We start from the raw sequence: 22,319 nt of genomic DNA, 5'->3' as shown, positions 1-22,319 counted from the left end.
TCTGTCCCCTCCCAGCTCTTGCTGCACCCCCAGCCTGCCCGTTGGCAGGACAGAGAAAAAGGCTGAGATGTCCTTGGCTTAGTATAAGCACTGCTCTGCAACAATTAAAACATCAGCATGTTATCAGCACTCTTCTCATCCTAATCCAAAACATAGCGTTCTACCAGCTACTAGGAGGGAAATTAACTCTGTCCTAGCTGAAACCAGAACAGGGTTCAAAGGTCTCATTCAACAGCACAAAGTTCCACGTCAAGCCATTGGCCCTGAGGACATGGCTGAAGCTACTTTCACCAGCACTGGACTCCTTGTGCTGCTGACCAGCAGGAAGGGGACATACTGCAGGCTTCGGGTGTGTTCAACCACAGAGCTGATTAAATTCCGGGTGTTGCCGCACAATATGGGTGGCCTCACCCAGTGTAGGCGTTCTAACTGAAACCAGGACATCTATCCACCCCTTATTCCATACCATTTATGTCATGCTCAGGTTACACTCTTTTCCATACATTCTAATTAGTCACCATTTTCAACTAGGGTATATAGTAGTCATGGTAGTGATAACATACAGTATTATATAGTAATTAATGTGGTACAATTCAATTCATGGGCTATTCTCACCCAGTATTAAATCCCCTTGAGGTACACAACGGACCTCTCCGTTCTTTTGCATCACCCACCAAGTGTATCCAGGTCCCTGAGCAAAAGCAATTCCACGAATGGGTTTGCCTTTTCCTGACGCAGGAGTAGCCCAGACTGTTTTACCCAGCATATTTCTTACATGCACTACAGGAACTTTATCCCCTTCCACAGTAGGTAACAGGTTTGATTGGGCAGGTCCAGCTCGGTTGGCAGATCCCTTAGTATTGACTAACCAGGTGGCCTTTGCCAAATGCGTATCCCAGTTTTTGAACGTCCCAGCGCCCATTGCTTTCAATGTAGTCTTTAAGAGTCCATTGCATCGTTCAATTTCCCTGAGGCTGGTGCATGATAGGGGATGTGATACACCCACTCAATACCATGTTCTTTGGCCAAGTGTCTATAAGGTTGTTTCTGAAACGAGTTCCATTGTCTGACTCTATTCTTTCTGGGGTGCCATGTCACCATAGGACTTGCTTTTCAAGGCCCAGGATAGTGTTCCGAGTGGTGGCATGAGGCACAGGATATGTTTCCAGCCATCCGGTAGTTGCTTCCACCATAAGTACATGGCGCTTGCCATTGCGAGTTTGAAGGAGTGTGATGTAATCAATCTGCCAGGCCTCTCCATATTTATATTTCAGCCATCGTCCTCCATACCAAAGAGGCTTTGACCATTTGGCTTGCTTGATTGCAGCACACGTTTCACAGTCATGAATAACCTGTGCTATAGCGTCCATGGTCAGGTCCACCCCTCAATCACGAGCCCATCTGTATGTTGCATCTCTACCTTGATGGCCTGAGGTGTCATGGGCCCATCGGGCTATAAATAATTCACCTTTATGCTGCCAATCCAGGTCCACCTGAGCTACTTCAATCTTAGCAGCCTGATCCACCTGCTGGTTGTTCTGATGTTCTTCAGTTGCCCGATTCTTGGGCACATGAGCATCTACGTGACGTACTTTCACAGCCAGGTTCTCCACTCGAGCAGCAATATCTTGTCACAGTGCAGCAGCCCAGATGGATTTGCATCTGCGCTGCCAGTTGTTCTGATTCCATTGCTGTAACCACCCCCACAGGGCATTTGCTACCATCCTTGAATCAGTGTAGAGATAGAGAACTGGCCACTTTTCTCGTTCAGCAATATCTAAAGCCAGCTGAATGGCCTCCACTTCTGCAAACTGACTCGATTCACCTTCTCCCTCAGCAGCTTCTGCAACTCATCGTGTAGGGCTCCATACAGCAGCCTTCCATCTCCGATGCTTCCCCACAATATGACAGGACCCATCAGTGAACAGGGCATATTTCTTCTCATTCTCTGGTAACTGGTTGTACAGTGGGGCTTCTTCAGCATGACCCACCTCCTCCTCTGATGATATGCCGAAGTATTTGCCTTCTGGCCAGTCCATAATCACTTCCAAGATTCCTGGGCGACTGGGGTTTCCTATTCGAGCCTGCTGAGTAATCAGTGCAACCCACTTGCTCCATGTAGCATCAGTTGCATGATGTGTAGAGGGAACCCTTCCTTTGAACATCCAGCCTAGTACCGGCAGTCATGGTGCTAGGAGGAGCTGCGCTTCAGTACTGACCACCTCCGAAGCAGATCGAACTCCTTCGTATGCTGCCAATATCTCCTTTTCAGTTTTAGTATAGCGGGCTTCAGATCCTCTGTATCCCCGACTCCAAAACCCCAGGGGCCGACCTCGAGTTTCCCCAGGCTCTTTCTGCCAGAGGCTCCAGGTGGGGCCGTTCTCCCCGGCTGCGGTGTAGAGCACATTCTTTACACCTGGTCCTGTTCGAACTGGCCCAAGGGCTACTGCATGGACTATTTCCTGCTTGATTTGTTCAAAGGCTTGTCGTTGTTCAGGGCCCCATTCAAACTCATTCTTCTTACGGGTTACTTGGTAGAGCGGGTTTACAATCAGACTGTAATTTGGGATGTGCATTCTCCAAAACCCCACAACACCTAGGAAAGTCTGTGTTTCTTTTTTGTTAGTTGGTGGAGACATAGCTGTTATTTTGTTGATCACATCCATTGGGATTTGACGACGTCCATCTTGCCATTTTATTCCTAAAAACTGGATCTCTCGTGCAGGTCCTTTGACTTTATTTTGCTTTATGGCAAAACCGGCTTTCAGAAGGATTTGGACTATTTTCTTCCCTTTCTCGAAAACTTCCTCTGCTGTGTCACCCCACACAATAATGTCATCGATGTACTGCAGGTGTTCAGGAGCTTCCCCCTGCTCCAGCGCAGACTGGATCAGTTCATGGCAAATAGTAGGGCTGTGTTTCCACCCCTGGGGCAGCCGATTCCAAGTATATTGGACTCCCCTCCAAGTGAAGGCAAATTGTGGCCTGCACTCTGCTGCTAGAGGGATGGAGAAAAATGCATTAGCGATATCAATTGTGGCGTACCACTTGGCTGCCTTCGATTCAAGTTCGTACTGGAGTTTCAGCATGTCCGGCACTGCAGCACTCAGTGGTGGCGTGACTTCATTCAGGCCACGATAGTCCACTGTTAGTCTCCACTCACCATTAGACTTTCGCACTGGCCATATGGGACTATTGAAAGGTGAATGAGTCTTGCTGATCACTCCTTAGCTCTCCATTTGACGAATTAGCTTATGGATGGGAATCAGGGAGTCTCGGTTAGTGCGATATTGCCGCCGGTGCACAGTTGTGGTAGCGATTGGCACTTGCTGTTCTTCGACCCTCATCAACCCCACAACAGAGGGATCCTCTGAGAGACCAGGCAAGGTAGATAATTGTTTAATGCCCTCTGTCTCTAAGGCAGCTATGCCAAAAGCCCACTGGAACCCTTTTGGGTCCATGCAATATCCTCTTCTAAGGTAGTCTATGCCAAGGATACATGGAGCATCTGGGCCAGTCACAATGTGGTGCTTTTCTCACTCATTCCCAGTCAGACTCACTTCAGCCTCCAATACAGTCAACTGCTGGGATCCCCCTGTCACTCCACAAATACAGATGGGCTCTGGTCCTTTATAGCTTGATGGCAATAGAGTACATTGTGCACCGGTGTCTACTAAAGCCTTATACTTCTGTGCGTCTGACGTGCCAGGCCATCGAATCCACACAGTCCAACAAACTCGATTGTCCCTTTCCTCCCCCTGGCTGGAGGCAGGGCTCCCCTAATCCTGGTCAGAATCTTCTTCGTTTCTGTGTTTGAAGGACTGTCTGCTGGAAGTTGGAGCAGCAAACTTTTCAGAGAATCCCTTCTTCCTGATTGTTTTCTTTTGCAACTCACGTACCCGTGCCTCTAGGGTCGCGGTAGATTTTCCATCCCATTTTCTCATGTCCTCTCCACGGTCTCGTAAGTAGAACCACAGGGTGGCACGGGGTGAGTACCCACCATATCGTCTTCCTTGTGTGGATGAACGCTTACCCCTGATAGCTGAGACACTGCTTTGTGCAGGTGCGGAGGAGAATAATCTCTCTTCAAGTTGGTGAACCTTTTCAGAAAGTTTCTCCCAAGTGTTCTCTTTTGGTCGGTGGACACTGGTTGGTTCAGGTGCGGAGGAAGATAGATTCTCTTCGAGTTGGTGGACCTCTTCAGAATGTTTCTCCACAGCTGAGACGCAGGCCTGTAAGGAAGAGGAGAGACTTTCTTCGTACTGCCGGAGTTGTTTAGCCACTTCATCCACTGTGGGTTCCTCATCCTCTTTCCAGGCCATTATTGCCAATGAGCTGGCATATGATGATGGTGCACTCTGTACAAACTTCCTCCACATGGGTCGTGTACACCTGACTTCATCTCGATCTGTGGATGTTTTAAATCACCTCTTGTACGGCTAATTCTCTCAGATACTGGATTCCCTTCTCCATAGTGGTCCACTTGCCTGGTAGACATAAAAGTTCTTCCTTGAAGGGATACCTTTCCCTCACAGCTGAGAGGAGACGCCTCCAGAGGCTGTTAGATTGTGCTCCATCTGCAATTGCTTTGCCAATGCCGGCGTCTCGAGCAAGGGATCCCAGCCGCCTGGCTTCCCTGCCGTCTAATTCCACACAATTGGCTCCAGTGTCCCAGTACCGGAGCAGCCAGGTGACAAGCTACTCACCTATACAACAACCAAAATCTTTTCGCACATCTCGTAGCTCATGTTGGTATAGGTTTCGGGTAGTTACTGTTGATTTTTCGGCATCCTCATCTTCCTCCTCCTGAATCCCTGATGGCCCAGCATTGTTGTCTCTATACCTAGATTTGGCAGAAGGCTCCCTGCGTTCTAAACGACCTGAATCTCTATAACATTTTTTCACCTTCTCTACAGGGGCAACTTGCACTGCTACAGCTTGTTTCTCTGACCCCGTTACAGGGTCTTCCACCGGGGTTGGAATACCCTCTGCAGGGTCAACTTGCACTGGTACAGCTCGTTTCTCTGACCCAGCCACAGCAGCTGGAGCAGCTTCAGGAGCTGAAGCAGCTGCAGGAGCCGGAACTGGAGCATCTGCAGGAGCTGGGACTGGAGCAGCTACAGGAACTGGACCTGGAGTGGCTGCAGGAGCTGGAACTGGAGCGGCTGCAGAGTCCACCGTAGGGGTCTCAGTGGCCATTGGATCTGTCACAGGGCTTGGAGTGGCCGCAGGGTCTGTCACTAAGTTGATAGCAGTATCAATTGCAGCTCGATAGGCATGAGCCAGGCCCCAGCACGTTACAATGATTTGTGTTACTTTGGAACTGCCAGAATCATGACACCTTTTTCTCAAGCATTCTGCCAGTTTTTGAGGATTTTGCAGTTGTTCAGGGGTGAATTTCCAAAACACTGGGGGTGCCAACTGCTCTAGATGCCTGCCCATATCCTCCCATACTCCCTGCCACCCACAACTATACTGCCTCCGGGCAGATCTCCGGATGAGCTTCCTAAGTAGTTGTTTAACTTTAAGCAGAACCTGAAGTGCATTCAGGAGACATAACAACAAGACCATGCTGGTCTGAGTATCCCAAGGATATTCAATATCTTGGAGAGCTATTGTAACAAGCTCGGAGGATAAGAGGGTGGTGAAGGAGAAAGGGAGAGTGATCAAGTAAGAAAAAATATCTTCCCCTTTCCCCTCCACAGATTGACTCCCTAATGAAAAAAAGGCAACAGGTATAATTGCTAATAGTTTCCAAGATACATTTTCCAAAGTATAGAGTCGATGATGTTACTGAGTACAAATACCAAGTTAGAGTCATGACCAGATATCTCATCGTCTCATAAGCCACTGTTACAACGCACAGTACCATAATGATCTTAAACCAGGGCCCGGAAAAAATAAACAACATGACAGAGAGCACATACGGAAAATAACGTGCTATAATACTCAATTTGGAAAACAGGCACAGCAGAGTTGAGATTAAAGCAATCAGCATTATGACACGTGACTATTAAGCAGGTCTAACACTTATACCAATTTTAGTTTAACACACTCTGGTCAGATCTGCCGTTATCACAACCTTTCGGGCCCAACATTGGCACCAAAAAGACTGTCGTGGTTTAACCTGGCCGGCAGCTAAACTCCACACAACCATTCGCTCACCCCCCTCCCTCTCTGGGACAGGGGAGAGAAATGGAAAGTGAAGCCCGTGAGTTGAGATAAAGACAGTTTAATAAGACAGGAAAATAATAATAACAACAACAACAACAATAATAATAATGATACAATGATGGTAATAGTACTACTAATAATAATTTGTACAAACAAGTGATGCACAATCCTGGGTCTGTCCCCTCCCAGCTCTTGCTGCACCCCCAGCCTGCCTGTTGGCAGGACAGAGCAAAAAGGCTGAGATGTCCTTGGCTTGGTATAAGCACTGCTCTGCAACAATTAAAACATCGGGGTGTTATCAGCACTCTTCTCATCCTAAGCCAAAACATAGCGTTCTACCAGCTACTAGGAAGAAAATTAACTCTGTTCTAACTGAAACCAGGACATCTATATTTCAAATCTGTCCAAATGTTTGCCAGCTCAAGAGCTCTTATCAAGGCGATGATTTCCACCTTTTGGGCTGATGTTTGTTACCACATATCCTGTGAGGCAAAATCCCTGGTGGACGAAGCTGCTTCCATCTATATACCAGTCCTCTGCATCTTCTAGGGGTGTATCTTTTAAGTCTGGTCAGCTGGAGTATACTGTGTCCATTGTCTTGATGTAATCATGAATGGGTGATCTGGAAACTCTGTTGCTAAGGAAAGAGGCTGGGTTCACAGTATTAGTGTTGAAAAAATGTAGTGAACTAACAGTCCATTATACACATTCCTTTTCTTCTTCAGTAGCTATCATTTGCGTATTGCAACAGTGTCCTCTTTTCCCGAAGGGGTCTTTCAAGCTTCAAGATCACAGTTCCCAAATATGGTGGGGCTATTCTTGAACCCCTGTGGTAACACTGTCCAAGTAAGCTGAGTTTTCCGTCCTCTATTATTATTTTCCCACTCAAAGGCAAAGAGTCTCTGGCTTTCAGTTGCCACAGGCAGGCAGAAAAAGGCATCCTTTAAATCTAGTACCATGAACCAAACTTGACTGTTTTTCTCAGTTTGTAATTCCAATCATTTTCCCAATTTAAATTTCAAGCATTCCAAAAAGATTCCTTTTCCTGTTGGCCACTTGCTCCTATTACATTTACAGACTAATTAACACGGAGAAAGAAGCTCCCGTAACCAACAAAAAATTCAAGCTTCACTTCTTCATTCCCTAGCTTTATTTCAACCAGTGGACCTGCTAGGCTAGATGCCCCAGGTCCCCATCATTCCTGACTGTTGTAAGTTTATCCTGCAACCTAAGAAAATTTCTTTCCGATATCAGGGGCTGATTGCCCTAGAAAGAGGCTAATCAATTGCCTCTGTTTGTTTTCTGAAGCCAGGTCCAATTTTTTAATTTATTTTTAAATTATTTTTTCTCTTTGAAAGTTCTCTGAGCAGTCCCATTAAAAATCTGAGCTCACACATGAACTCGGGTTGTATTTAAGAGTTAACTGCTTTTCTGTTTCCATGACAACTCTCTTGGACCCATCATGGTCCCTCTGTCCCAGAGGGCTCACACCCGTGATTTTGAGATCACAGCCTCCTGTTGAGGCAGAACTATTAACATTCCTACATCCTCTTTCCCTGCTCATTCAACTTCAAACAGCTCTGTCAAATACTACATGCCACACCTTTAACACCTTCAACAACCCTTTTAACACTTCCTTTATCTTTCTCCAGACTGTACTTTTCTAATGCCAATACCAAAGGCTAAGTCAGGGACCAACTTAATTCCATACCTTTTCCCTACAAGATGCTGAAACAACATATCAGTATACATTTCATCCTATTTTCACAGAATCACAGAATTGAAGAGGTTGTGTGATATATGGAGTAATAATTCGCGTCAAGAAGATGGTTGATATTAATAAAGAAGGGGGAGATGTGGGCAGACTTTTAAAGATGAGGCCATCAGGAATGTAAAAGAGTTTAGAGGAAACAATGAAGGGTGCTTCAGGAGACTCCATGCAGTCTCAGGGTTGCTTGTTCTCCAGCCATTGAGGCATGGAAGTTGCTGGGTGTTTGCTGTTGCTGTTATTTGCAAAGTTGTTTGACCAATGAAAAGTTGTTTTTGAAAAGAACCGCTGTGAGGAGAAGGGTATAAAAGGGGAGCCTGTCCTCAAGATGGAAAGAAAAAAAAAAGGCAACACGATGTGATGAAGTTATGTCATCAGTGATGAAGTAGAAAGAAGGAATGAATAGGGACAGGCTAGTGTAGTGGGTTTACGTGGCAAGGTTTTGGTAGCAGGGAGCCATAGGGGTGGTTTCTGTGAGAAAGATCTAGAAGCTGCCCCATGTTTGGGAAGGGCCCCATTGTTTTCCAGATCCGAGCCAATAAGCGATGTTGTTTTGCGCCTCTGTGAGAGCATATTTAAGACAGGGAAAAAACGCTGTGCCACACAGCAGCCGGGAGAGTCAAGGGAGTGGGAGAACAGCCTTGCACCAAGGTCAGTGTAGAAGGAGGGGGAGAGGTGCTCCGGGCGCCGGAGCAGAAGTCCCCTGCGGCCTGTGGTGAGGACCATGGTGAAGCAGGATGTCCCCCTGCAGCCCATGGAGTACCACGGTGGAGCAGGGTTCCACGCTGCAGCCCGTGGAGGAGACCACGGTGGAGCAGGTGGCCCTGCACCGACGGAGGCTGCCGCCTGTGGAAGACCCCTGCCGGAGCAGATTCCGGGCCGGACCTGTAGCCCGTGGAGAGGAGCCCACGCAGGAGCAGGTGATCTGGCAGGAGCTGCTGCCCGTAGGGGAGCCAGGTTGGAGCAGTTTTCTCCTGAGGGATGGACCCCGTGGTACGGACCCATATCTGGAGCAGTTCTGGAAGAGCTGCTGCCTGTGGGAAGCCCACGCCGGATCAGTTCATCAAGGACTGCATCCCGTGGGTGGGACCCCACAGCACAGGGGACGAGAGTGACCGAGAAGGAGCGGCAGAGAAGAAGTGCTGTAGACTGACCATAACCCCCATTCCCCGTTCCCCTGCGCCGCTCGGGGGGAGGAGGTGGAAAAGGGTGGATGGGGGGGGAAGGTGCTTTTGTTTTTTTTTTTTCCCTTTGTTTTCTCACTTCTCTCGCTTGTTAGTTGTAGGCAATAAATCTTACTATCTCCTTATGCCGAGTCTGTTTTGCCCGTTACAATAATTATTGCGTGATTTTCTCGTCCTTATCTCAATCCTTGAGCCCTTTTCACATATTTTCTCCCCATTCCTCTTTGAGGAGGGGGAGTGAGAGAGCGGCTGTGGTGGAGCTCGGCTGCCCACTCGAGCGGAACCACGACAGTCTTTTTTGGCGCCCAACGTGGGGCTCAAGGAATTTGAGATAAGATGATAGTTAGTAGAAGTAACGGGCAAAAATATGTGCAGGATGATTGTTAGGAATGTACAAGTTGTGAAGAATTAAGAAAGCAGTAACTGTGATATGTTAGTGTGGTGAAGGGACGAGGGGTGGTGTGTGTGTAAAATGTCCACCTTGTCGGTGCTGTGATGATGTTATGTTTATTTTGGTGTGGTGAATTCTTTTTCATTTTGATTTAAGTGAATTTCGTGAAGGTTGTTGTGATAATTGTAAAGTAAGAGTATGTTGTGAGTAGTCTTAAATATGCTTTTAACAGAGGCGAGGGGTGGAATGTAGTGGGTTTACGTGGCAAGGTTTTGGTAGCAGGGAGCCATAGGGGTGGTTTCTGTGAGAAAGATCTAGAAGCTGCCCCATGTTTGGGAAGGGCCCCATTGTTTTCCAGATCCGAGCCAATAAGCGATGTTGTTTTGCGCCTCTGTGAGAGCATATTTAAGACAGGGAAAAAACGCTGTGCCACACAGCAGCCGGGAGAGTCAAGGGAGTGGGAGAACAGCCTTGCACCAAGGTCAGTGTAGAAGGAGGGGGAGAGGTGCTCCGGGCGCCGGAGCAGAAGTCCCCTGCGGCCTGTGGTGAGGACCATGGTGAAGCAGGATGTCCCCCTGCAGCCCATGGAGTACCACGGTGGAGCAGGGTTCCACGCTGCAGCCCGTGGAGGAGACCACGGTGGAGCAGGTGGCCCTGCACCGACGGAGGCTGCCGCCTGTGGAAGACCCCTGCCGGAGCAGATTCCGGGCCGGACCTGTAGCCCGTGGAGAGGAGCCCACGCAGGAGCAGGTGATCTGGCAGGAGCTGCTGCCCGTAGGGGAGCCAGGTTGGAGCAGTTTTCTCCTGAGGGATGGACCCCGTGGTACGGACCCATATCTGGAGCAGTTCTGGAAGAGCTGCTGCCTGTGGGAAGCCCACGCCGGATCAGTTCATCAAGGACTGCATCCCGTGGGTGGGACCCCACAGCACAGGGGATGAGAGTGACCGAGAAGGAGCGGCAGAGAAGAAGTGCTGTAGACTGACCATAACCCCCATTCCCCGTTCCCCTGCGCCGCTCGGGGGGAGGAGGTGGAAAAGGGTGGATGGGGGGGGAAGGTGCTTTTGTTTTTTTTTTTTCCCTTTGTTTTCTCACTTCTCTCGCTTGTTAGTTGTAGGCAATAAATCTTACTATCTCCTTATGCCGAGTCTGTTTTGCCCGTTACAATAATTATTGCGTGATTTTCTCGTCCTTATCTCAATCCTTGAGCCCTTTTCACATATTTTCTCCCCATTCCTCTTTGAGGAGGGGGAGTGAGAGAGCGGCTGTGGTGGAGCTCGGCTGCCCACTCGAGCGGAACCACGACAGCTAGCAAAATGGAGACTAGGATGGGAACAGGCACATTGATCGACTCATGAAGATAGGTTCGGCCAAACTCAGCAAACTGCTCAGAGAAGCTTGTACAGAAAGTCACTGGAAATAAGCACACCGGAGCTGGAAAGAAGCTCAAGCTGAGAGAAGCGGACCCGCGCACACAACTGCCCCTCACTGGTATGCATTTGAGCATTATGGGGAATCATACGTCCTTAGAAACAAAGACTGTCCTGGTAACCTTACAGCTTATTCTCCTTATCAACAATGAGACAGTTTATGATCCTGAAACATGGGACCAAATTGATGTCAAGGTGTGGGACTCTGCAACTAAAAATGACAAGGTTGCAGTGGGATTGCTCGGCACCTGGCGAGCAATCTCTGAGGCCTTAAAGAGCCATGTGGGTTCACAGTCAGAAACATGTGGTTTGCCAGATAGTAAGGGAGCTGCGGGATTGTTCCGACTGCTATGCCATCGGCCCCTCTGCTGCTACAGCCATGGAAGGCTTTTGGTGTTCCACCCCCTGCTGACCTGGACGTGCCTTTTAACCCAGGCCCTATTGGCCTTGAAAGGGAGATGGATATGCTTTTCTTCGACCTGGGAAGAACGGTATACATAAGGCCCGAAGGCCATGCATTGTCTGTGAAGCATCAGATAGATTGTGAACCTGGATTACCCACTCAGTGGGGAAACACGGGAGGGTTCTGTCATCAAAAAGTATATAAACTCTGTTTTGGAACTAGTAGGTGTGCTCTCCTGCTTGTTGGGCACCTGCCATTGCAATCGCGAATAAATTACTACTTCACTGAGATCCTTGCCTGAGCCTAAGTTATTGGCTACATATTGTTTCTCACAATTTGGGGGCTCATCCAGGATCCAGTCATCTGCTAGGGAGCCCCACCGCTGCAGCAGCAGGAAGGCATGCCCTGCTGATTTCAGTGGTCCTGTGCATGGACGGTGGCAGTTCTGCAGAGAGCTGACAGAGGGCCTGAGACTGATTGAAGAGTCAGGATCTGTGAAGTAGTGGGTGTGGTGGTTTTACTCAGGTGGGCAGCCGATCTCCACCACAACCGCTCTCTCACTCCCCCTCTCCTCAAAGAGGAAGGGGGAGAAAATACAACACAGAGAACTCGAGGTTTGAGATGAGAAAGGTTTAATTAAAGGGAAAGGGAATGGGGAGGAAAAAAATAAACAAAAGAAACAATCAGTCCGCGCGGAAGCACAGGGAGGGAAAAAAAAATTATTCTCTACTTCCCATCAACGAGCGGTGTTCGGCCACGTCCTGGGAAGCAGGGCCTCAAACGCGTAGTGGTTGTTCAGGAGGAACAGCCCCCTCCCCCACGAGAGCCCCCCCTTTTATTGCTGAGTGTGACATCAGGTGTTATGGGATATCCCTTTGGTTGGTTTAGGTCAGCTGCCCCGGCAATGTCCCCTCCCCATCACTTGCCCACCCCCAGCCTGCTGGCTCTTGGGGGCTTGGAAGGAGTCCTGATGCTGTGCCAGCACTACACAGCAATAGACACAACACTGGAGTGATATCAGTGCTGTTCCAGCTACGAGTGCAGAGTACAGCACTGTGTGGGCTGCTGCAGGGAAAAGGTGACTCCAGCTCAGACCCAACGCAACTTCCACCCCTTATTCCATAACATTTGTGTCACAATCAGGTACAGTTTAGTATATAGATGTTCTCATCACCATTGTTTTCTGTCCATTGAAACATTTATATGTCTGTACTTCCCTTTATTCCATAGGTCTTTTCCCAAAATGCTCATAAAAACTGTTGATGGTTTCAGCTTCATCTGTCAATGTGGTCACTCAGGGCAGGCGAAGTTGGTTTTCTTGACACCAGCACCAGCTTAGCTCAACACAGGAAGAAGGTAGGCACTCAGGGTTTTAAGAATTGATCCGGTAACTGTGCACAGACCAAGGTAAGAAATATTAAGTATTGCCTTGGGGGTCGAGTGAGACTCTGTATGATGTGTGATTGAGACGTACTTTTGTACGAAGTCAGTGTGGAGTCCTGATCCACAGTTCTGCATCTCCGCGAGGGGCGCAGCCGGAGACGGATGAAGCACGAGATAAGGCAGAGAAAGGATGTCTCAGGAAATTTGGTGTATGGTAAGCTCTTGCACGGGGAAGTGCTTGGCAGTACAACAGGGAATCTGGTAAACTCATAGGTGTGCGGTACCCCTTGCACAGTGAAGTGCTTGGCAGTACACCCCCATTTTCCATTATTGGAACATTAGTGTGTGGTACCCTGCCACACACTAGGTACCTAGGTTGCGTTGTTTTCTTGCAGTTGTTTGTCTAAGTGCTTTTGACCAATAATCTTGTGTGAGACACTATCCGCCCCTGTTAAGTTTACTATAAAAGTCAGGCTATTCAGGTAATAAATGGAGCATGATCTGACCATACTAGTGTCTGTCGTGTTTTCGGCCGTTCTTCCTGCAACATATGGCGCCCGAACAGGCTGAGACCCGCAGATGCTGAGAGACGCTGAGAGACCTGACAGACGCTGAGAGAAGCTGAGAGACGCTTAGAGACACAGAGAGACTTCAGAGACACAGAGAGCCCTGAGAGACGCTTCAGAGACACGGACAGCCCTGAGAGACACGGAGAGACCTGACAGAAGCCGAAACACCTGAGAGACATTGAGAAACTCCAAGCACCGACCCGGACACAGAAATCACGGTGAGAGGCGGGGAGAAATCGCGGTGAGACGCGGTAAAGTGACGTCATCGCGGTGAGACGCGGGACATCCGGGATCGAGTTGCTACGGGAGACCAGAGGCGTCAGTGAACAACGGCAGACGACCGCCACCGTGTGGCGAGCTGGCATATAGCAGAGGGGTGGAGATCACGACCCTGCAGCCCGTCTGACCATGGAGGAGGAAGCGACTGTGCAGCTTCTCTCTAGCATTCTCTCTAAGAGAGGCGTATCTTGCAATGTAAAAAAGATCAAATCCTTGGTACACTGGGCCCAGAAGGAGGGTTTTCTAAAGGAAATCCTTCTAATTTTTAGCCCAGATGAATGGCGGCTCGTAGGAGATCATTTAAGGGATACAACCATCACAAGTGGAAAGTTCGATAAAGATCTATGTACAACCTGGCATGCAGTGCTTAACACGCTGTGCGGTATAAAAACCGAACGACTTTTTATACTCAACAGCAGATGGGAGAGCGAGGAGCGAGAAACCTCCCCGAGGGCACCCAATTCAGCACAGAAGGAGGGGGAGGAGGCGCTCCAGGCACTGGATCCAAAGCCCCCTGCGGCCTGTGGAGAGGCCCCTGGTGGAGCAGGCTGTCCCCCCCATCCTCCCCCCTTCCTGATACTTGGAAAACTGACCAAACATCACAGCAAATATACCAAAACTTCTAGACTGTTACTTAGATAATGCCTACATCCACTTTCCCTGCTCATTCAACTTCAAACAGCTCTGTCAAACGCTACATACCACACCTTTAACACCTTCAACAACCCTTTTAACACTTCCTTTATCTTTCTCCAGCCTGTACTTTCACCAAAGTCTCAGTCATTGGCCAACTTAATTCCATACCTTTCTCCCTCCAAGATGCTGAAACAACATATCAATAATGCCATGTTTCATCCCATTTTCCTTCTTTCCTCCTTCTTCCACTCCGGATACTACTATTTGAAGTGGCCAGCCTGGCCACATGTAAAACATCTTATCAAAGTCTGTCCCTGCTAGGATTCAGGCCGCAACACAGGCAGCCTTCCTTGCCTGCCATTCCTTCATCTCTCTTCCTCTCCTTTCCATCCTGGCCCTGACTCCTCCTGAAGATTTTCTTCCTCTTTCTCCAACCCTCTGCCTCACTACCTGCTGCACTGTCAATACCATTAGTTTCACTCTCTGCTTTTCCTTCTCATCTCCCCTCCATTTCAGGGCAGCTTCAGGGCCTCCCACAGGAGGGCCCCCCAGTAACTGTTCACTACATCCCCTCATCTTCTGGAGCATTTTCTGCATATCTTGCCAGGCTTTAATCACAAAATGAACTTTCCAGAGCCCTTGGGATACTGGGTCCTCAGGACTCATCCCCGAGTACTTTCTCATTCTGACCCCAAGTCTCTCATATGATTTCTGTGTTGCACACTATTATTATTCCAGCCAGGATTGGCAAGTGGGTATTTCTGCCCTGTTGGTATTACCCCTGGTCCTGGAGGATGAGATCTTTCCCATTCTTGTATACCAGCTCTCCTCCTGATCATTCCCATTTCTTTCCCTGTAAACAACATATTTATAGACATAATTCCCCCCACATGAGTGTAATTTAGGTTGCAGGAACTGGTCTAATAGTTCAGCTAGGCTGTTGGGGTCCTCGAATAAAGACTTCATCTCCTTCTTAAAAGTCCTAACCTCTCTGCTGGTAAGGAGGGGGGGGGGAGTTCACCTAAGAGGATGCACAGTTAGTACTGTTAGTATCAGGAAAGGCAAAATTCTCAATATCTCTTCTACTGTGTTCTAATTCTTGCCAGAGCCTAGAGTACGCTCCTTCTCTAGGGACAGTGTTAATTGCAGTCCCTGTCTCCCTGGAGTGACTGCTGCTGCCACCGGTGAAATATTAGGATTATAGGGAGCATAACTTGGCTCCTTCTCCAAAAAAGGAATCTTATTTTTTACATATAAAATTAAAGCCTGAATTTTCAGCAGACCCGTATTTTGGCCAAAATACTGCTGTTTCTTTAATTGGTTCTTTTGTCCAGACAGATACACAGTATTTAGCCTTTTTTTTTTTTTTTTTTTTCTTTTATCATCTCCTCTAATTTTGAGATTATTTTTCCAATTTCTCATCATTCTTCAGGAAGAACTGTCAGAAGAACTGTCGTCTTTCCCTTCAGTACTGGTACTGGTAGCCTGCTTGCGAGAAACCTGGCCATGGTATCAACCAGGCAGAAAACCATGGCCTCCATATCTCTTGCGGTTTCTCTAGCCACCGTCACCGATGTGGCTACTCAGATGGAGGGCTCGGGGAAACACACACTGCTGTCCAGGTCTTGGGCTGCAGGGTGTTCCCGAGTCTTGTGTCCATACCTGACAGCAGCAGCAAGGGGTATGCCTGTGGGAGGTGTGCCCAGGTTGAAGAGCTGCTCAAACAGGTAGAGGAGCTTTGGGAGGAGGTGAGCAGGTTCAGGAGCATCAGGGAGTCAGAGAAGGAAATTGACTGGTTGAGGTGTACTCTAACTTCTCTGAGACAGACTCAAGAGCCTGCCACAGCACAGGTGTCTCCTGCTGCACAGAAGACAAAAGTCCCCTCATCCCACCAGGCAGTAAGAGGGGGTGTAGGCTATGGGGGAGAATGGAGGCAAGTTTCTGTTCGGGGTAGTAGGTGAGCCCTGTCCCTGCCCACCTCACCTTCCCATCTACCCTTATGTAACAGGTATGAGGCTCTAGAACACCATAGTCAGAACAATGAAGGAGACGAAAGCCTGTCCCAGTTGAAGAGGGTGCCTAAGGCAAGGCAACCTACCCCCCACATTGCTACACTGTCTGTCAAGAAAGACAGAAGGGTTATTGTCATGGGTTATTGTGACTCCCTTTTGAAAGGGACAAAGGGCCCGATATGCCGACTGGACCCAACCCACAGGGAAGTCTGTTTTCTCCCCGGGGCTCAGGTGAGAGACTTCGCTAAGAAAGTCAAGCGCCTGGTACGGCCCACCAACTACTACCCGCTACTGGTCTTTCAGGCTGGTAATGACAAGGTAGCAACGAGAAGTCTGAGAGAGATCAAAAGGGACTTCAGGGCTTTGGGGCAACTACTTAAAGGATCAGGGGCACAGGTTGTGTTTGCCTCTGTCCTTCTGATAGGGGGGATTGATGCTGACAAGCGGGATCACCACATTAACACGTGGCTTCGGGACTGGGGCAACTGACAGAACTTTGGGTTTTTCAATCATGGGAAGGTCTACGTGACACCAGGCCTGCTGTCACCAAATGGGATGCACCTCTCTCAGAGAGGGGTAAGGATTTTGGCTCAGGAGTTGGCAGGGCTGATAGATAGGGCTTTAAACTAGAGTTGAAGGGGGAAGGGGATAAAATCAGGCACACCGGTGATGAACTAAGGGATGGTGCGCTAGAATCAGAGGGACTGTGTGTCAGTGAGGTCCTTCGGTCGGATCCACAAGGTGCTGCGTGTAGGGAAGTGCATTTGAAGTGCTTCTACACAAACACATGCAGTATGAGGAATAAAATGGACGAGCTAGAAGTCTTGTCCCAGTCCCACAGCTACGACATCATCGGCATAAGCGAAACCTGGTGGGATGAGTCCTGTGGCTGGTGTGCTGCAATAGATGGTTACAGGCTCTTCAGGAGGGACAGGCAGGGTAGGCGAGGTGGCGGGGTGGCAATATATGTGAAGCATGGGCTGGACTGCGTGGAACTTCAAGTTGGGGATGGCAAAGTTGAGAGCCTCTGGGTAAGGATTAAGGGATGAACAAATAAAGGGGATGTCATTGTGGGAATCTATTACAGACCATTCGGCCAGGACAACAACGCCAATGAATTATTCTTTGCAGAACTAAGAGATGCCTCGAGATCAACTCCCCTTGTCCTTATGGGGGATTTCAACTTGCCAGACGTCCAATGGGATCACCACACGGCTGACACGAGCAAGTCCAGGAGGTTCATAAAGCACCTAGATGATAACTTCTTGATGCAGGTGCTAAGGGAGTCAACTAGGAAAGGTGCCCTCCTAGATCTGTTGCTGGAAAACAGAGAGGGTCTTGTGGGAGACATGGCAATTGGCGGTCGTCTCGGTCATAGTGACCATGAAGTGGTTGAGTTTAGAATTTATGGCGACAGCAGGAAAACTGCCACCAAAACTTCAGCCCTGGATATGGGGAAAGCAGACTTCAGGCTGCTCAGGGAACTGGTTAGCAAGGTCCCCTGGGAAGCTGCTTTTGAAGGCATTGGCGTCCATCAGTGCTGGTCAGTCTTTAAGCACTGCCTCCTAAAAGCACAAGATCAGGCAATTCCAAAATATTGGAAGGCAGGCAGGCAGGGCAGAAGGCCGTCCTGGCTGACCAGGGATCTTCTTCTGGAGCTTGGGCGAAAAAGAAAGTGTACGGCTGATGGAAGGAAGGTCAGGCGATAAGGAAGGAATACAGGGATGCTGTTCGTGTTTGTAGGGAGAAAATTCAGGTGGCCAAAGCCCAACTAGAGTTGAAGCTGGCCATGTCTGTGAGAGACAATAAAAAAGGTTTTTTTAGATGTGTGAACAGAAAAAGGAGAAACAAAGAAAACATAGGTCCGCTACTTGATAGGGAAGGTCTCCTCACAGACAATGACATAGGCAAGGCAGAGACATTTAATGCCTTCTTCACCTCTGTCTTCAATGCTGATGATGGGCTTCAGGACCCTGGGTGCCCTGAGTGGGAGGACCATGATGGTGGGAATGACAGACTCCCAACCGACCCTGAATGTGTGCGGGATTTGCTGCTCCACCTGGATCCATACAAGTCCATGGGTCTGGATGGGATCCATCCCAGGGTGCTTAAAGAGCTGGCTGACGTCATCGCGGGACCTCTCTCAATTATTTTTCAACGATCTTGGGAATCTGGAGAGATCCCAGTAGACTAGAAGCTGGCAAACGTTGTGCCAATTTTCAAGAAGGGTAAGAAAGAAGACCCTAACAATTACAGGCCTGTCAGTCTCACGTCAGTGACTGTAAAATTATGGTGAAGATGATTCTTGAAGTTATTGAGGCACACCTGGGGGACAATGCAGTCATTGGTCCCAGCCAACATGGGTTCATGATGGGTAGGTCCTGCCTAACAAATTTGATTTCCTTTTATGATAAGATCACCCATCTAGTTGACCAAGGGAAACCAGCTGATGTGATCTTTTTGGACAAGATCTTTTTGGACAAGATCTTTTGGACAAGATCTTTTTTCAGCAAGGCTTTTGACACGGTTTCCCATAGGATCCTACTGGACAAAATATCCAGCATACAACTTAACAAAAACATCATACGATGGGTGAGCAATTGGCTGACGGGCAGGGCTCAAAGGGTTGTGGTAAACGAGGCCACATCAGGCTGGCGGACGGTCACTAGTGGGGTCCCTCAAGGCTCCATCTTAGGGCCAGTCCTCTTCAATGTCTTTATAAATGATTTGGATGTAGGACGAGAAGGTGTTTTGAGCAAACTTGGAGGAGTTGTGGACTCTGATGAGGGTGGAAAGGCCTTGCAGAGAGATCTGGACAGATTGGAGAGCTGGGCGATCACCAACCGTATGAAGTTTAATAAAGCAAGTGCCAGGTCCTGCACCTGGGATGGGGCAACCCTGGCTATATGTACAGACTGTGAGATGAGATGCTGGAGGGCATCCCCACAGAGAGGGATCTGGGGGTTGTGATCGACTGCAAGTTGAATATGAGCCAGCAGTGTGCCCTGGCAGCCAGGAAGGCCAACTGTATCCTGGGATGCATCAAGCACAGTGTCATGGTTTAACCCAGCCGGCAGGGTTTAACCCGGCCGACAGATCCCCCTGTCACTCCACAAATACAGATGGGCTCTGGTCCTTTATAGCTTGATGGCATTATAGTACATTGTGCACCGGTGTCTACTAAAGCCTTATACTTCTGTGCGTCTGACGTGCCAGGCCATCGAATCCACACAGTCCAATAAACTCGATTGTCCCTTTCCTCCCCCTGGCTGGAGGCAGGGCCCCCCTAATCCTGGTCAGAATCTTCTTCGTTTCTGTGTTTGAAGGACTGTCTGCTGGAAGTTGGAGCAGCAAACTTTTCAGAGAATCCCTTTTTCCTGATTGTTTTCTTTTCCAACTCACATACTCGTGCCTCTAGGGTCGCAGTAGATTTTCCATCCCATTTTCTCATGTCCTCTCCATGGTCTCGTAAGTAAAACCACAGGTGGCACGGGGTGAGTACCCACCATATCGTCTTCCTTGTGTGGATGAACGCCTACCCCTGATAGCTGAGACACTGCTTTGTGCAGGTGCGGAGGAGAATAATCTCTCTTCAAGTTGGTGAACCTTTTCAGAAAGTTTCTCCCAAGTGTTCTCTTTTGGTCGGTGGACACTGGTTGGTTCAGGTGGGGAGGACGATAGATTCTCTTCAAATTGGTGAACCTTTTCAGAAAGTTTCTCCACAGCTGAGAAGCAGGCCTTTAAGGAAGAGGAGAGACTTTCTTCGTACTGCCGGAGTTGTTTAGCCACTTCATCCACTGTGGGTTCCACATCCTCTTTCCAGGCCATTATTGCCAATGAGCTGGCATATGATGATGATGCACTCCATACAAACTTCCTCCACATGGGTCGTGTACACCTGACTTCATCTGGATCTGTGGATGTTTGTCTGAGGTCTGGATCCTCATAAATCACTTCCCGTACGGCTAATTCCCTCAGGTACTGGATTCCCTTCTCCATAGTGGTCCACTTGCCTGGTAGACATAAAAGTTCTTCCTTGAAGGGATACCTTTCCCTCACAGCTGAGAGGAGACGCCTCCAGAGGCTGTTAGATTGTGCTCCATCTGCAATTGCTTTGTCAATGCCGGCGTCTCTAGCAAGGGATCCCAGCCGCCTGGCTTCCCTGTCATCTAATTCCACACAATTGGCTCCAGAGTCCCAGCATCGGAGCAGCCAGGTGACAAGCTGCTCACCTATACAGCGACCAAAATCTTTTCGCACATCTCGTAACTCACACTCCTTTAGGCTTCGGGTAGTTACTGTTGATTTTTCAGCATCCTCATCTTCCTCCTCCTGAATCCTTGATGGCCCAGCGTCGTCGTCATCTCCGTCATCTCTATACCTAGATTTGGCAGAAGACTCTCTGCGTTCTAAACGACCTGAATCTCTATACCATTTTTTCTCCTTCTCTACAGGGGCAGCTTACAGTGCTACAGCTCGTTTCTCTGACCTTGTTACAGGGTCTGCCACAGAGGTTGGAATACCCTCTGCAGGGTCAACCTGCACTGCTACAGCTCGTTTCTCTGACCCAGCCACAGGAGCTGGAGCGGCTGCAGGAGCTGGAGTTGGAGCAGTTGCAGGAGCTGGGACTGGAGTAGTAGCAGGAGCTGGGACTGGAGCGGCTGCAGGAGCTGGGACTGTAGTAGCGGCAGAGTCCACTGTAGGGGTCTCAGTGGCCATTGGATCTGTCACAGGGCTTGGAGTGGCCGCAGGGTCTGTCACTAAGTTGATAGCAGTTTCAATGGCAGCTCGATAGGCATGAGCCAGGCCCCAGCACGTTACAATGATTTGTGTTACTTTGGAACTGCCAGAATCATGACACCTTTTTCTCAAGCATTCTGCCAGTTTTTGAGGATTTTGCAGTTGTTCAGGGGTGAATTTCCAAAACACTGGGGGTGCCAACTGCTCTAGATGCCTGCCCATATCCTCCCATACTCCCTGCCACCCACAACTATACTGCCTCCGGGCAGATCTCCGGATGAGCTTCCTAAGTAGTTGTTTAACTTTAAGCAGAACCTGAAGTGCATTCAGGAGGCAGAACAACAAGACTATGCTGGTCTGAGTATACCAAGGATATTCAATATCTTGGAGAGCTATTGTAACAAGCTCGGAGGATAAGAGGGTGGTGAAGGAGAAAGGGAGAGTGATCCAGGAGGATACAGGGGTGGTGAAGGAGAAAGGGAGAGTAATCAAGTAAGAAAAAATATCTTCCCCTTTCCCCTCCACAGATTGACTCCCTAATGGAAAAAAACAATAGGTATAATTGCTAATAGTTTCCAAGATACAGTTTCCAAAGTACAGAGTCGACGATGTTACTGAGTACAAATACCAAGTTAGAGTCATGACCAGATATCTCATCGTCTCGTAAGCCATTGCTACAACGCACAGTACCATAATGATCTTAAACCAGGGCCCGGAAAAAATAAACAACATGACAGAGAGCACATACAGAAAATAATGTACTATAATACTCAATTTGGAAAACAGGCACAGCAGAGTTGAGATTAAAGCAATCAGCATTATGACAAGTGACTATTAAGCAGGTCTAATACTTACACCAATTTTAGTTTAACACACTCTGGTCAGATCTGCCGTTATCTCAACCTTTCGAGCCCCACATTGGGCGCCAAAAAGACTGTCGTGGTTTAACCCGGCCGGCAGCTAAACACCACGCAGCCGTTCGCTCACCCTCCCCCTCCCTCTCTGGGACGGGGGAGAGAAATGGAAAGTGAAGCTTGTGAGTTGGGATAAAGACAGTTTAATAAGACAGGAAAATAATAATAACAAAATAATAACAATAATAATAATAATAATACAATGGTGATAATAGGAAAATAATAATAATATGTACAAACAAGTGACGCACAATGCAATTGCTCACCACCTGCTGACCGATGCCCAGCCTAACCCCGAGCAGTCCGGCCCCCTCCCCCTGGCTAGCCACCCCTATATATTGTTTAGCATGACGTCAGATGGTATGGAATACCCCTTTGGGTTTTAGTTTGGGTCACCTGTCCTGGGTCTGTCCCCTCCCAGCTCTTACTGCACCCCCA

The 22,319-nt window shown here is 48.6% G+C and overlaps 1 long non-coding RNA gene across 1 annotated transcript; it reads left to right on the top strand.

Moving 5' to 3' along the window:
- The first annotated feature begins 11,798 nt into the window (after window positions 1-11,798).
- LOC116501467 lies at window positions 11,799-12,717 on the top strand. The gene is made up of 3 exons (XR_004254440.1): window positions 11,799-11,856; window positions 11,975-11,978; window positions 12,698-12,717. It is a non-coding gene; the product is annotated as an uncharacterized LOC116501467 (long non-coding RNA).
- The last annotated feature ends 9,602 nt before the right edge of the window (window positions 12,718-22,319 follow it).

Source organism: Aythya fuligula, chromosome W (genome assembly GCF_009819795.1).
Source record: "Aythya fuligula isolate bAytFul2 chromosome W, bAytFul2.pri, whole genome shotgun sequence".
Classification (NCBI taxonomy): Eukaryota; Metazoa; Chordata; class Aves; order Anseriformes; family Anatidae; genus Aythya; species Aythya fuligula.
Note: the sequence above shows the minus strand (reverse complement) of the source record. Positions and strands in the feature narration are given on the sequence as shown.